Source organism: Quercus suber, unplaced genomic scaffold, assembly GCF_002906115.3.
Source record: "Quercus suber isolate HL8 unplaced genomic scaffold, Cork oak 2.0 scaffold_325, whole genome shotgun sequence".
Taxonomy (NCBI): Eukaryota; Viridiplantae; Streptophyta; class Magnoliopsida; order Fagales; family Fagaceae; genus Quercus; species Quercus suber.
The window spans coordinates 414,628-424,830 of NW_027069778.1; the positions used below are offsets into that span (position 1 = coordinate 414,628).

General features: G+C 37.8%; 1 long non-coding RNA gene across 1 annotated transcript; it reads left to right on the top strand.

Annotated features, from left to right (window-relative positions):
• The first annotated feature begins 2,097 nt into the window (after nucleotides 1-2,097).
• LOC136071555 (uncharacterized) lies at nucleotides 2,098-9,403 on the top strand. The gene is made up of 3 exons (XR_010632863.1): nucleotides 2,098-2,116; nucleotides 2,304-2,474; nucleotides 9,365-9,403. It is a non-coding gene; the product is annotated as an uncharacterized LOC136071555 (long non-coding RNA).
• The last annotated feature ends 800 nt before the right edge of the window (nucleotides 9,404-10,203 follow it).

Here is a 10,203-nt window from a genome sequence, read left to right on the forward strand (position 1 = left end):
GTTTCTTTTATTTTTTTTTTTTCTCATCGGTATGGGAGGGATACGTAGTTTTTTCATTGAATCGAAGCTGTTTCAGTTGGTGGTGGAGGAAGGAGGGAATTTCTTTGCGTTACGTATTTTTGAACGGGGCAAATACTTCATGAAATCAGTGTTTATGGGCAAAAGCGCGGCATTATGGTTGATGAAAAATATAGAACATATGGTGATTGGGGTAAATCCCAAACAATTTTTCACGCTTAGGGAAGGAGATACTGCCTACACCTTGCAACGGGGATTAAACTCTTTTGGTCAGTTTTTGCTAGTGACTGAACTCAAAACAGACGGGCTCCGGAGGTCTGTCATAATCCCCGAAGGGAAACAAAAACATGGTTGGAAGGTATTTGGTCTAGAATTGAGGAGGATGTTAGAACCCAATCAATATGCCTTTGGTGGTTCAGGCCAAGTAACGTTTATCCCCCAGGTACAGAAGCGCAATTCAGTGTTTCATCCAGCTCGGTCTTTTGTTGAGACAGTGAAGGGTCCAATGCAGGCAAAAGGTGATATTCATCCCTTCCATAAAACCAAGGATATAGGACAGAATATTCTAGATGAAGCAATGGGGGAGAAACAACAGAATGGGAAGAAGGAGACGATGGCAGTGCCTCTGAATCAATGTCGGAATCAGGCGGTGGATGGTCCGGTGGGTCAGCCTGGCACAACAGCCATGAGGGGAGGGGAGGGGAGAGCAAGGAGCATTAATTTGGGTATTAAATTANGAATTATTAAAAAAAAAAAAAAAAAAGAATTTTCTGATAGTTCATAATCAGTTTTGATCCACTGAAATTCCCACGTTTCTTTTCTCTACAGGGATTTATGTCAAACGTAATAGTAAGAAAGCCATATACACTATACAGGAATTACTTGATGAGTTCAAAACTTCGAATTGAGACATCTGAAGAACTTTACACAGGCTGGTTAAGTAAAAATTGGTTAAGTAAAAATTTTAAAAGCTCAAAACCCTAGCAACTCTTTCTCACTCATAATTGTATTTTTTTTAAAATAAGTAGGAACTGTTTACTATTCTAGAGTTAGTTTACGTCTTTATGAGCTGAAACACAAGGTGAGCATCTCTGACTTCCTACTTTTGGCAGTAGAGCTTTGGAAAACGAGTGGAAGATACATAGATAAAAAGGAAGCAAATTCTGATAGCAACAACTAGCATATTACCTTTCTTTAACGATACTAAGGTGCCTGTGATCACTGTTATGATCAGTAAACGTACACACCATGCACCAGACCAAAACACCACCTCTGTACAAAACTCTAATGAGTATAAATATGCAGGGCAGGTGACTGTGAGTCTGTGGGAGTCTCAGTAGAAGTAAGGCCATGGAAGCTTTTTCTAACTCCTTTTATGGTTGGTTTTCTCAGTGATTACCCCATCCTACATATATGACCAGCTTTTCCTTTTCTGTTCTTCTTTCTTGCTATATTATTTTTGGTAATAAAGTACATTAACATTAAAAAAAAGCTCATTTAAAAAAAAAAAATTTCCTTCATATTTTTCTCTGTTGTGATTTTTTGAAGTTTGAACAGTAATTTTGATTTAGAGGCAACTTTACGACCCTTGATACCGTGTACTCTTTGATATCAACAATTAGTATTTAGTATGTAGCATATGGAGAGGGTGTGACCCAGGACACCTGATGCATACTGCAGGAATCTTTCTCTTGTGCCTGGAATTAGCAACTGGTTCAGAAATCAGAAATGACCTCAATTCTATTCTCTTCTTCTCTGATTATGCTAAGCAACTTTATCTTTGGTACTTGCATTTTAGGGTCGTGGGATGGATTATGATTTCATCTCAAATGAACCAAAATAATGTCATTTGGTCAAGAATCAAGATGTATTTATTTCGTTAATTTTGCCACCTAAACTATAAGTTTTTGGAGCTAAGGATAACTGAATGTCTAATGTTTTTTCACCCGGAGAAAATATCTGAAGCAAGTTTTCAAGAAACTGCTTGAGTTTTTGGCCTTTTGCCCAAAATGGCTGATATTTTCCCATTTGTTGGTGCAATTATTTATGGGATCGTGTGTGCAATAGTTAGCATATCATCAAAGTAGTAAGAAACTGGGTACTTCAGATTCACTGAACTGTACATCATTTGTTCGAATGAATTTTATGTATTTTTAATTTTTTTGGTAATTTTATTCTTTTATCTCCTTTTTTTCTTGGGTGTGTTTTTTCATAATGTATTCTGTTATAGGATCATACTTCTTCCTAAAATGATTTGTTACCTCTGGGCTTTATTGCAAATGCAGGGACTGGAGAAGTATGTCATGACAAAGTTATTTACTCGTGTATTTGCTTCACATCCAGATGATGTAAAACTTGATCACCAACTTTCTGAGAAGATGGCTTTGATTCAACAATTCATTCGGCCAGAAAATTTGGATATTAAACGGACCTTTCAGAATGAAACATCATGGCTAGTAAGTATAGATTCTATTCAATACTCCGTGTCTGTGCGCATGTTTACATCCCTGGAGTGACATTCTTGGCATGTTTGTGTGTGAAACAAGGCATTTTTAGATCTTTTTCTTTTTCCCATAATCCAAAATGTCTTCAATGATTTTAGGCGTGGGATCCAACAAGACACACTCTGATATTGTATAAGTACTGTCTATATCCTTTCCTTCTAACTCTAATTCCACTGTAAGGAGCAGCTTTCATAGTTCTTCAGCACGCGGACAAATAAATGTGCTAGTTATTGCACATACAATCTTATATATGTGGCTTTGCATAAAGACAAAAATAAGCACATAGCTATCCTTTCCCTTCGAAAGTTTTGTGACTAATTGCTTTTTAAATTTTCCATCTGTGTCAAATTGTTTTGTTCTTTTGTCCAAGATGATTTGTTATAGTTAACCCCTCTCCGTCCTTAGGGGTATATTCTTTTTTCAAATAAAACTTTATTTTAGTATCAATTTTATATCTAAATAAAACTTTGTACAAGGAGGCTGAGGGTTGGAGGCCTTTTGTGGAGGGTTTGGAATTTGATCGTATTGGGGATATGGAGAGGTTTTGGCTTGAAAGTAAGTTTGAGAGAGAGGAGATACTTCAAGTTGTAAGTGAATTGGAAGGGGACAAAGCTCCAGGACCGGATGGGTTTACTATGACATTTTATCATCATTGTTGGAGAGTAGTGGAGAAAGACGTCTTAGCGGTCTTTGAAGAGTTTTTTCAACATTGCAAGTTTGAAAAATCTCTTAATGCTACCTTCATTGCATTAATTCCTAAAAAGAATGATGCCTCTAATATTAAAGATTTCCGACCTATTAGCTTGGTGGGGAGTGTGTATAAAATTGTGTCTAAAGTTTTGGCAAATAGGCTGAGAGTGGTTTTAGATCAATTGATTTCTGAGACTCAGAATAGCTTTGTGGGTGGGAGACAAATTCTTGACTCGGTTCTTATTGCAAATGAGTGTGTGGATAGCTGAGGAAAGAGTAGGGTTCCTGGAGTCATTTGTAAACTTGATACTGAGAAAGCCTATGATCATGTGAACTGGGAGGCTTTGCCGAATTTGTTGAATAGAATGGGCTTTGGAGTGAAGTGGTGTAAGTGGATCCGTTTTTGTATCTCCATAATCCAGTTCTCTATTTTGATCAATGGGTCCCCAGCTGGTTTTTTTGGTAGTTCGAGGGGTTTAAGACAAGGGGATCCGCTATCTCCTATGCTGTTTTTGATTGTGATGGAGGTGTTTAGTAGGATGTTGAGAAGAGTGGAGGGAGCTAGCTTGATTCGTGGTTTTAAAGTTGAGGGTAGGAGGGGTGGTGGTGAATGTGTTACACATTTATTATTTACAGACGATACTATCCTATTTTGTGATGCGGATGTAGAGCAAATTCTTCATATTCGGTTGTTATTACTTAGTTTTCAGGCGGTAATAGGTTTGAAGGTTAATGTGCATAAGAGTGAAATGGTTCCAATAGGGGAGGTTGATAATGTGCATGCCCTGGCTGAAATTTTGGGTTGCAGAGTTGGAGAATTGCCTATGTCTTATCTTGGTATGCCGTTGGGGGCTTCACATAACTCCCCTTCAATTTGGAATCCTATTTTGGAAAAATTTGAGCGGAAACTAACAGGGTGGAAGAAGTTGTATTTGTCTAAGGGGGGTCGATTGATGTTACTCAAGAGTACACTATCTAGTCGTCCTACCTATTTTCTATCATTATTCACAATTCCTACTCATGTGGCTAATAAAATTGAAAAGTTGCAAAGGGATTTTCTATGGGGTGATAGCAAGACTCATCTGGTTGGATGGGATAAAGTTTGTGCGCCTATAGCCAATGGTGGTTTGGGGATAAGGAAACTTACTACTTTCAATAAGGCCTTATTGGGAAAATGGTTGTGGCGGTTTGGGAAGGAAGAGGATCGGTTATGGAGGAGGGTGGTACCTTTAAAATATGGGGAAGAATGGGGGGGATGGACCTCAAAGTTGGGTAGGGGAGTTCATGGGTGTGGTTTGTGGAGAGGTATTCGTATGGGATGGGAGAATTTTAGCAAAAATTGTCAGTTTGTTGTTGGGTTGGGGAATAGAGTGAGGTTTTGGCAAGATGGGTGGTATGATGATCAACCTTTTCAATTGGCTTTTCCAAGGCTGTATGCTATTGCCATTGCCATTGATAAGGAGGCATCTATAGAAGCTTCTTTGTCAGGGGGCAGAGGATAGAAGAAGTGAGGATAGAAGAAGTTGGGATGTTCGTTTTATTAGAGAATTTAATGATTGGGAGATGGATGAAGGGCTGCATTTTCTTCATATATTGGGAAATAATACTCCTTCAATGGCTATGGGAGACCGAATGAGATGGAAGTTGAAGCCTAATGGGGATTTTGACATCCGATCATATTATAATAAATTAAGGGACTCTCCCTCAATTGTCTTTCCTTGGAAAGCTATATGGAAAGCAAAGGCCCCTAGGCGAGTTTCCTTTTTTGTTTGGTGTGTAGCTTGGAATAAGATCCTAACGGGTGATAACTTGAGATTGAGGAAATTGGTTTTTGTGGATTGGTGTATAATGTGCCAACATTGTGGAGAGACGATAGACCACTTACTTCTTCACTGTGAGACGATCTATCGGTTATGGAGTTTTGTCTTTATAACTTTTGGCTTGCCTTGGGTTATATCTAGATCGATTTTAGAGCTACTTTTTGGCTGGTGGAATTGGTTGGGGAAGCAATCGTCTCAGATTTGGAATTTAGTTCCGTTGTGCATCCTTTGGTATATTTGGAAGGAACGGAATCGGTGGACTTTTGAGGATTTGGATAGTTCTGGTGATCAGCTGCTTGCTTCTTTTAGTGGAACTCTTTTTGATTGGTCTCGGACATGGGGACTCACGACTAGTGATTCTCTCCCTTCTTTTCTTAGCTCTTTTTCTCTTTGTAATTAATATGCTGATTGGCTTTCTTTTTTGTTTTTTCCTTGGTTTCTTTTTTTGTATTTTCTAGGTTTGCTCTATGTTATTCATGCATAGAGTAGCCTTTCGTATATATAACATTCTTACTTATCAAAAAAAAAAAAAAAAAAAATCTAAATAAATGGAAATCAACCTATCCAAAAAAGGGGGGAGGAGGTGAGGCTGCTTACCAATCACCTCTCCTAAACCCCTCAAAAGTGAAAATTTGTGCACTAGACACAACCATTTAAAAAAAAGAAAAAAAAAAAGAGATCTAAATAGCATTTTGAAATTTAGTTTCCATAATAATATTTTGGACAAGTATATGAATCGAGATTTTTCCCAGTTTATGCCAGTACTGTATGTATTAACTGATAAATTATGGTTTCCATTTTTGGTATAGATTGACTGCTATATTTGTTGTACTAAAATTAATTATGCACAGAGCTGATACTTTAACATGTAGTTGCATATCAGTTTTGGCCAGTTTGGATGGAGCTAATTTCCGGCCAACTCTACTCTACTTCTCTCCACTCCCCCTCCCTTCCCCTCCATCCAAATTGGGCATTATGGCACAAAATATCCCTTTCCTCATTATTTCTTTTGGAATATTTTCTGCCTATGATTTATTACTTCATCTTCCTCAATTCAGAGCTCTTTCTCTCTCTTTTTTTTTTTTTAAGAGCAAAGTAATGAAAATCCATCAAAAGAAAAAGAGCCAAAGGGAGCTCTAGTACACAGTGAGGTATACAAAGGAGAAGCCCAAAAAAATAAAATGAAAGTATATATAATTATAAAAAAAATAGTCCAAGAACTCCAGAAAGTCCACAGTGGCATAAACCAGGGAAGTTGAAGTACAGTCATAGAAAATCTTCATGACTGAATACTTTAACTTCACCGTATGCTTCTCTTGACCCTCCAAGCATCAAGCATATCTGTTTCCAACAACACTGCATTATACACAGAGGAACAATGTTCCAAATCTCCCGATCCCTTCTCTTACCAAAATGTTTCTTTCAACAAGATAATAATTCCAACACAGAAGAAGGCATTACCAGGGACACACCAAACAAGCAAAAAATCAGAGACCACATTTCCCAAGCCTCCCTACAATGGAGGAAACGATGAGACACTCTTTTCCTGGCTTTTGCACATAAAGCACCAATCCATAATGATCTTACCTAAAAAGCAAGCCGTGATGGAACACAAACTTTCCAAAATACTCTGACAATGAATACCTTAAAAAATAAAAAAACGCTTACGAGGAATAAAAATCGTTCCTCCTCTTAGTGCTTTATAATAACTCTTCACTTTAAATCCTTGTGTCTTTGAGGGATCTATTCTAATGTGTCTTCCTCCTGGCAACATAACTCTTTTGTATGTAGGTCATCCTGTAACTGAACCATATCTTCTAATCCCTGATTATACACCTATCTGATGAATAACAGGTTCCTATGAAAGCACCCATTACTGTTCTCTAAATAATCTGCCACCATAGTATCTCTATCCTTAGCAATAAGGAAAAGGCGAGAATAATCTCAATAAGGATCATGCCAATACCCTATTCTAAAGCCATCATCAATGACATTTCTAATAAATACTAAAAAGCTGTCCCATCTTTTTCTTTCATCTAACTCATGAACTCAAAATAACTCCATTTAACTCATCATCAAATCAAGAAGAACTTATATTTTATCAATTCAAAAGAAATTTTCCCATGCTAAAAAAATTACCCAAAAAAAAGTATGATTTTATACCGGCTGAAACAACGGTATAGGATGAAACACCCTGATATTTAAACCAGTACGTATCAAGGGGTTAAGTGTATGGAATTATATACCAATGCGGAATATTGTGGTTAATATGGTATGATATTTATAACTATGGTTGAGAGCATATATAGGCTTGTTAAACTTCAATCCTTAACTTGGGGCTACCTATTTCTACTAAATTGAAACTCAAGGTGTTGAGGATCCTCCTTAAAGTGAGGATCTTTTCTTTAGCATGAAAAAACCAAGAAGTGATAGGAAGAGATTGTAACTTGCTCCCATAAAATTTCAGTACCTGTAAAGTGTGATACAACTAATTTGTTGGTTTTTATTGCACTTACTATGTAGATTTCACTATATATGTGGCTAGTGAGCTCTAGCTTAAATGACAGCTGCTCCCAATGTGCTAGACCTCCTGGTGTTTCCAACAAAGACATCTAGTGTGCAAATTTGCCCACTCCCAACCTTTAAATTATATGAAAAAAGAAAAAAAAAGACCCTTAATGGTTGAGAAGGGTAGCTGCATGTGATGGCACCTTGCATCCATGTCAGCCACACAAACTTATGGGCATGAGGGAGGCATGCCATGGGCTGTGTAAGGTTCCTTGAGATAATAATAGGCCATGTTGCCTTATTGTAGTGCATGAATACACGAGTTGGCATAATGGCAGTGTGATAGTGGCGTTGCAAAGGCAATGGTTTGTGGTCATGGCTTGGCAGGTTGCAAGCCATGCATGTGTTGTGGGCAGCAAGTGCAGTAGGATGAACCATGATAGCCTTGTGTGGGTTTAGTCTTGGGTAGGTTGTCATGCAGTGTGTAGGCTGTGTGACTGCTGCCTGAGTGTAGCATGGTGGTTTAGTGTACATGAAATTGGGTTGTGGTTTGCATGGCCAAGAAAGGTTGAATTTGCATATGGGTGGTGATTTGTGGTTAAACTAGAACATGGCACTGGCACATGATGGTGCATAGACTAAGGAAGCACGTTGGCAAAGTTTTGGGGCTGCCATGGAAGAGCAAGGTCTGTGGTGGGCTGGAACATGTGCATAGGTCGTGCACGTGTCTAACAGGTGGCAGTAGCATGTTGTGGCAGTTATCAAGCAATGGCATGCTATGCGAACTTTGTTGATGTGCTAATAGCAGGGTAAAGGCTCCAAGACAACAGGGCAGTTTGTCCCGAAGACTGCTCCCGTGATTTGGTAGCAAGTCAAGGGACAGTTATTTCCTGCACATAATAAACATATGCTGTTGGGGGTGTCGACAACATGTAAGTTTATGTACGAGGTAAAAACCAGAGTGTTCATTGTGGGGAAACATTGTAATACTCTTTGGGATAGTAAGCATTGGTGGTTGTGATTAGGCTAAGGGAGGTTTTGGTGAGGAAAAGCTTTTAGTGTTTCATCTGTGCTTTGAGTCAAAATAATAAAAGGTTGGAAGGTTTTCCATATGCTTTGTGCGTTTGATGTGCATGTTTGTTTATGTTGCGTTTACTTGATTCACACAAATTGTTATAGTGTCCCTTTATGTGAGTGTTGGGTGTTGGCTGTGACTAAGTAGGCATACTTAGTGCAATCACAGGGCAGAAAACTTAGGGTGCAATTCTGTCTTGTGGCACCTTGGAAGAGCAAGGTGGAGAATGAGGTTGTGGATGAAGGGCCCATCAAGTAAATTTGTAACCTTACCAATCAAGGAAAAAAAAGATGTTACTATATTTGTGAGTACCAATTATGGGATAATGATGTCATTACAAATTTACCATTGTTGAAGTTATACATCATTCTTTGTTACCATGTTGATTCCACAAATGGCATACTGAGTGTCGAGTATTTGCCAATTAAACAGAATCACTGGCTTCATATTGGTCCTTCCATTTTATATCTTTTGGTGACTGCTAGTTCCCAATATAAAAAATGTTGGCTTAATCATATCAAATGAGGCATGTTGATTAGATCATGAATACAAGATCTGTTATATATATATATATATATTACAGAAGTGCATAATGGAACACCCTTTAAATTGTGGGATGTGAAACCACAAATGGCTAACAAACTAGTTTCTATTCCTATGCACTTTCTTGCCCACTTAGTTGTATTTGGAAACTGGAGTAGGGGTTTATTTTGGGGGTCTTACCTGCATCTCTTGCTCTGTTTTGGCAGCTTGCACAGAAAGAACTGCAGAAGATCAACATGTACAAGGCACCACGAGACAAGCTTGTTTGTATCCTCAATTGTTGCAAGGTTATCGGTAACTTGCTGCTTCATGCTTCTATTTCTTCAGAAGATGTGCCTGGAGCTGATGAATTTCTTCCTGTTCTGATTTATGTTACTATAAAGGTGAGATTAAATATATACCATTACATGATTTACCTGTTGTAACCATACAGTTATATATCCAGAAGAGAGAGAGAGAGAGAGAATCTTACAATTGGTTCCAGATATAGGGTATTTGTGTTCAACACTAAAATTAGTATCTTCAGTTTGTTTTGGATTCTTTATGTTGATTGTTGCTTACTCTCATAATCATTGACTCTGAAGCATGGACATCGGAGATGGTAAAATCTTGAAAATAGGTTATGACATGGGGACAAGAAATATGTGAAATCTGTCGAAGTTACAGAAACCAGACAGGACCAGCTGGTTGGACTGGTTGAATGAACTGCCGATTAGTCTTTATTTTGGTCTGGTCTTACCTCTGTTGACCCCTTTGACTATGGGCTCCTTTCTTAAGGTTTTGTGGAAAATTTTTTACAATTGCATGTAGGAGGATTTGAACCCAAACATCCGAGTAGTTACTCAAAACCTTCACCAAGAATTATACTAAATGAATAAAACATACATATATAATTTTTATTTTACAAATTAATTTAAAAATATGAAAATTTTATAGTTACAACTTTGGACTTCAAACCTAATAGAGGTTTATCACACCCCATTATCAAGCTGATTATTTATATATTACTTCAATTTGACTATATATATAGATAGATAGATAGATA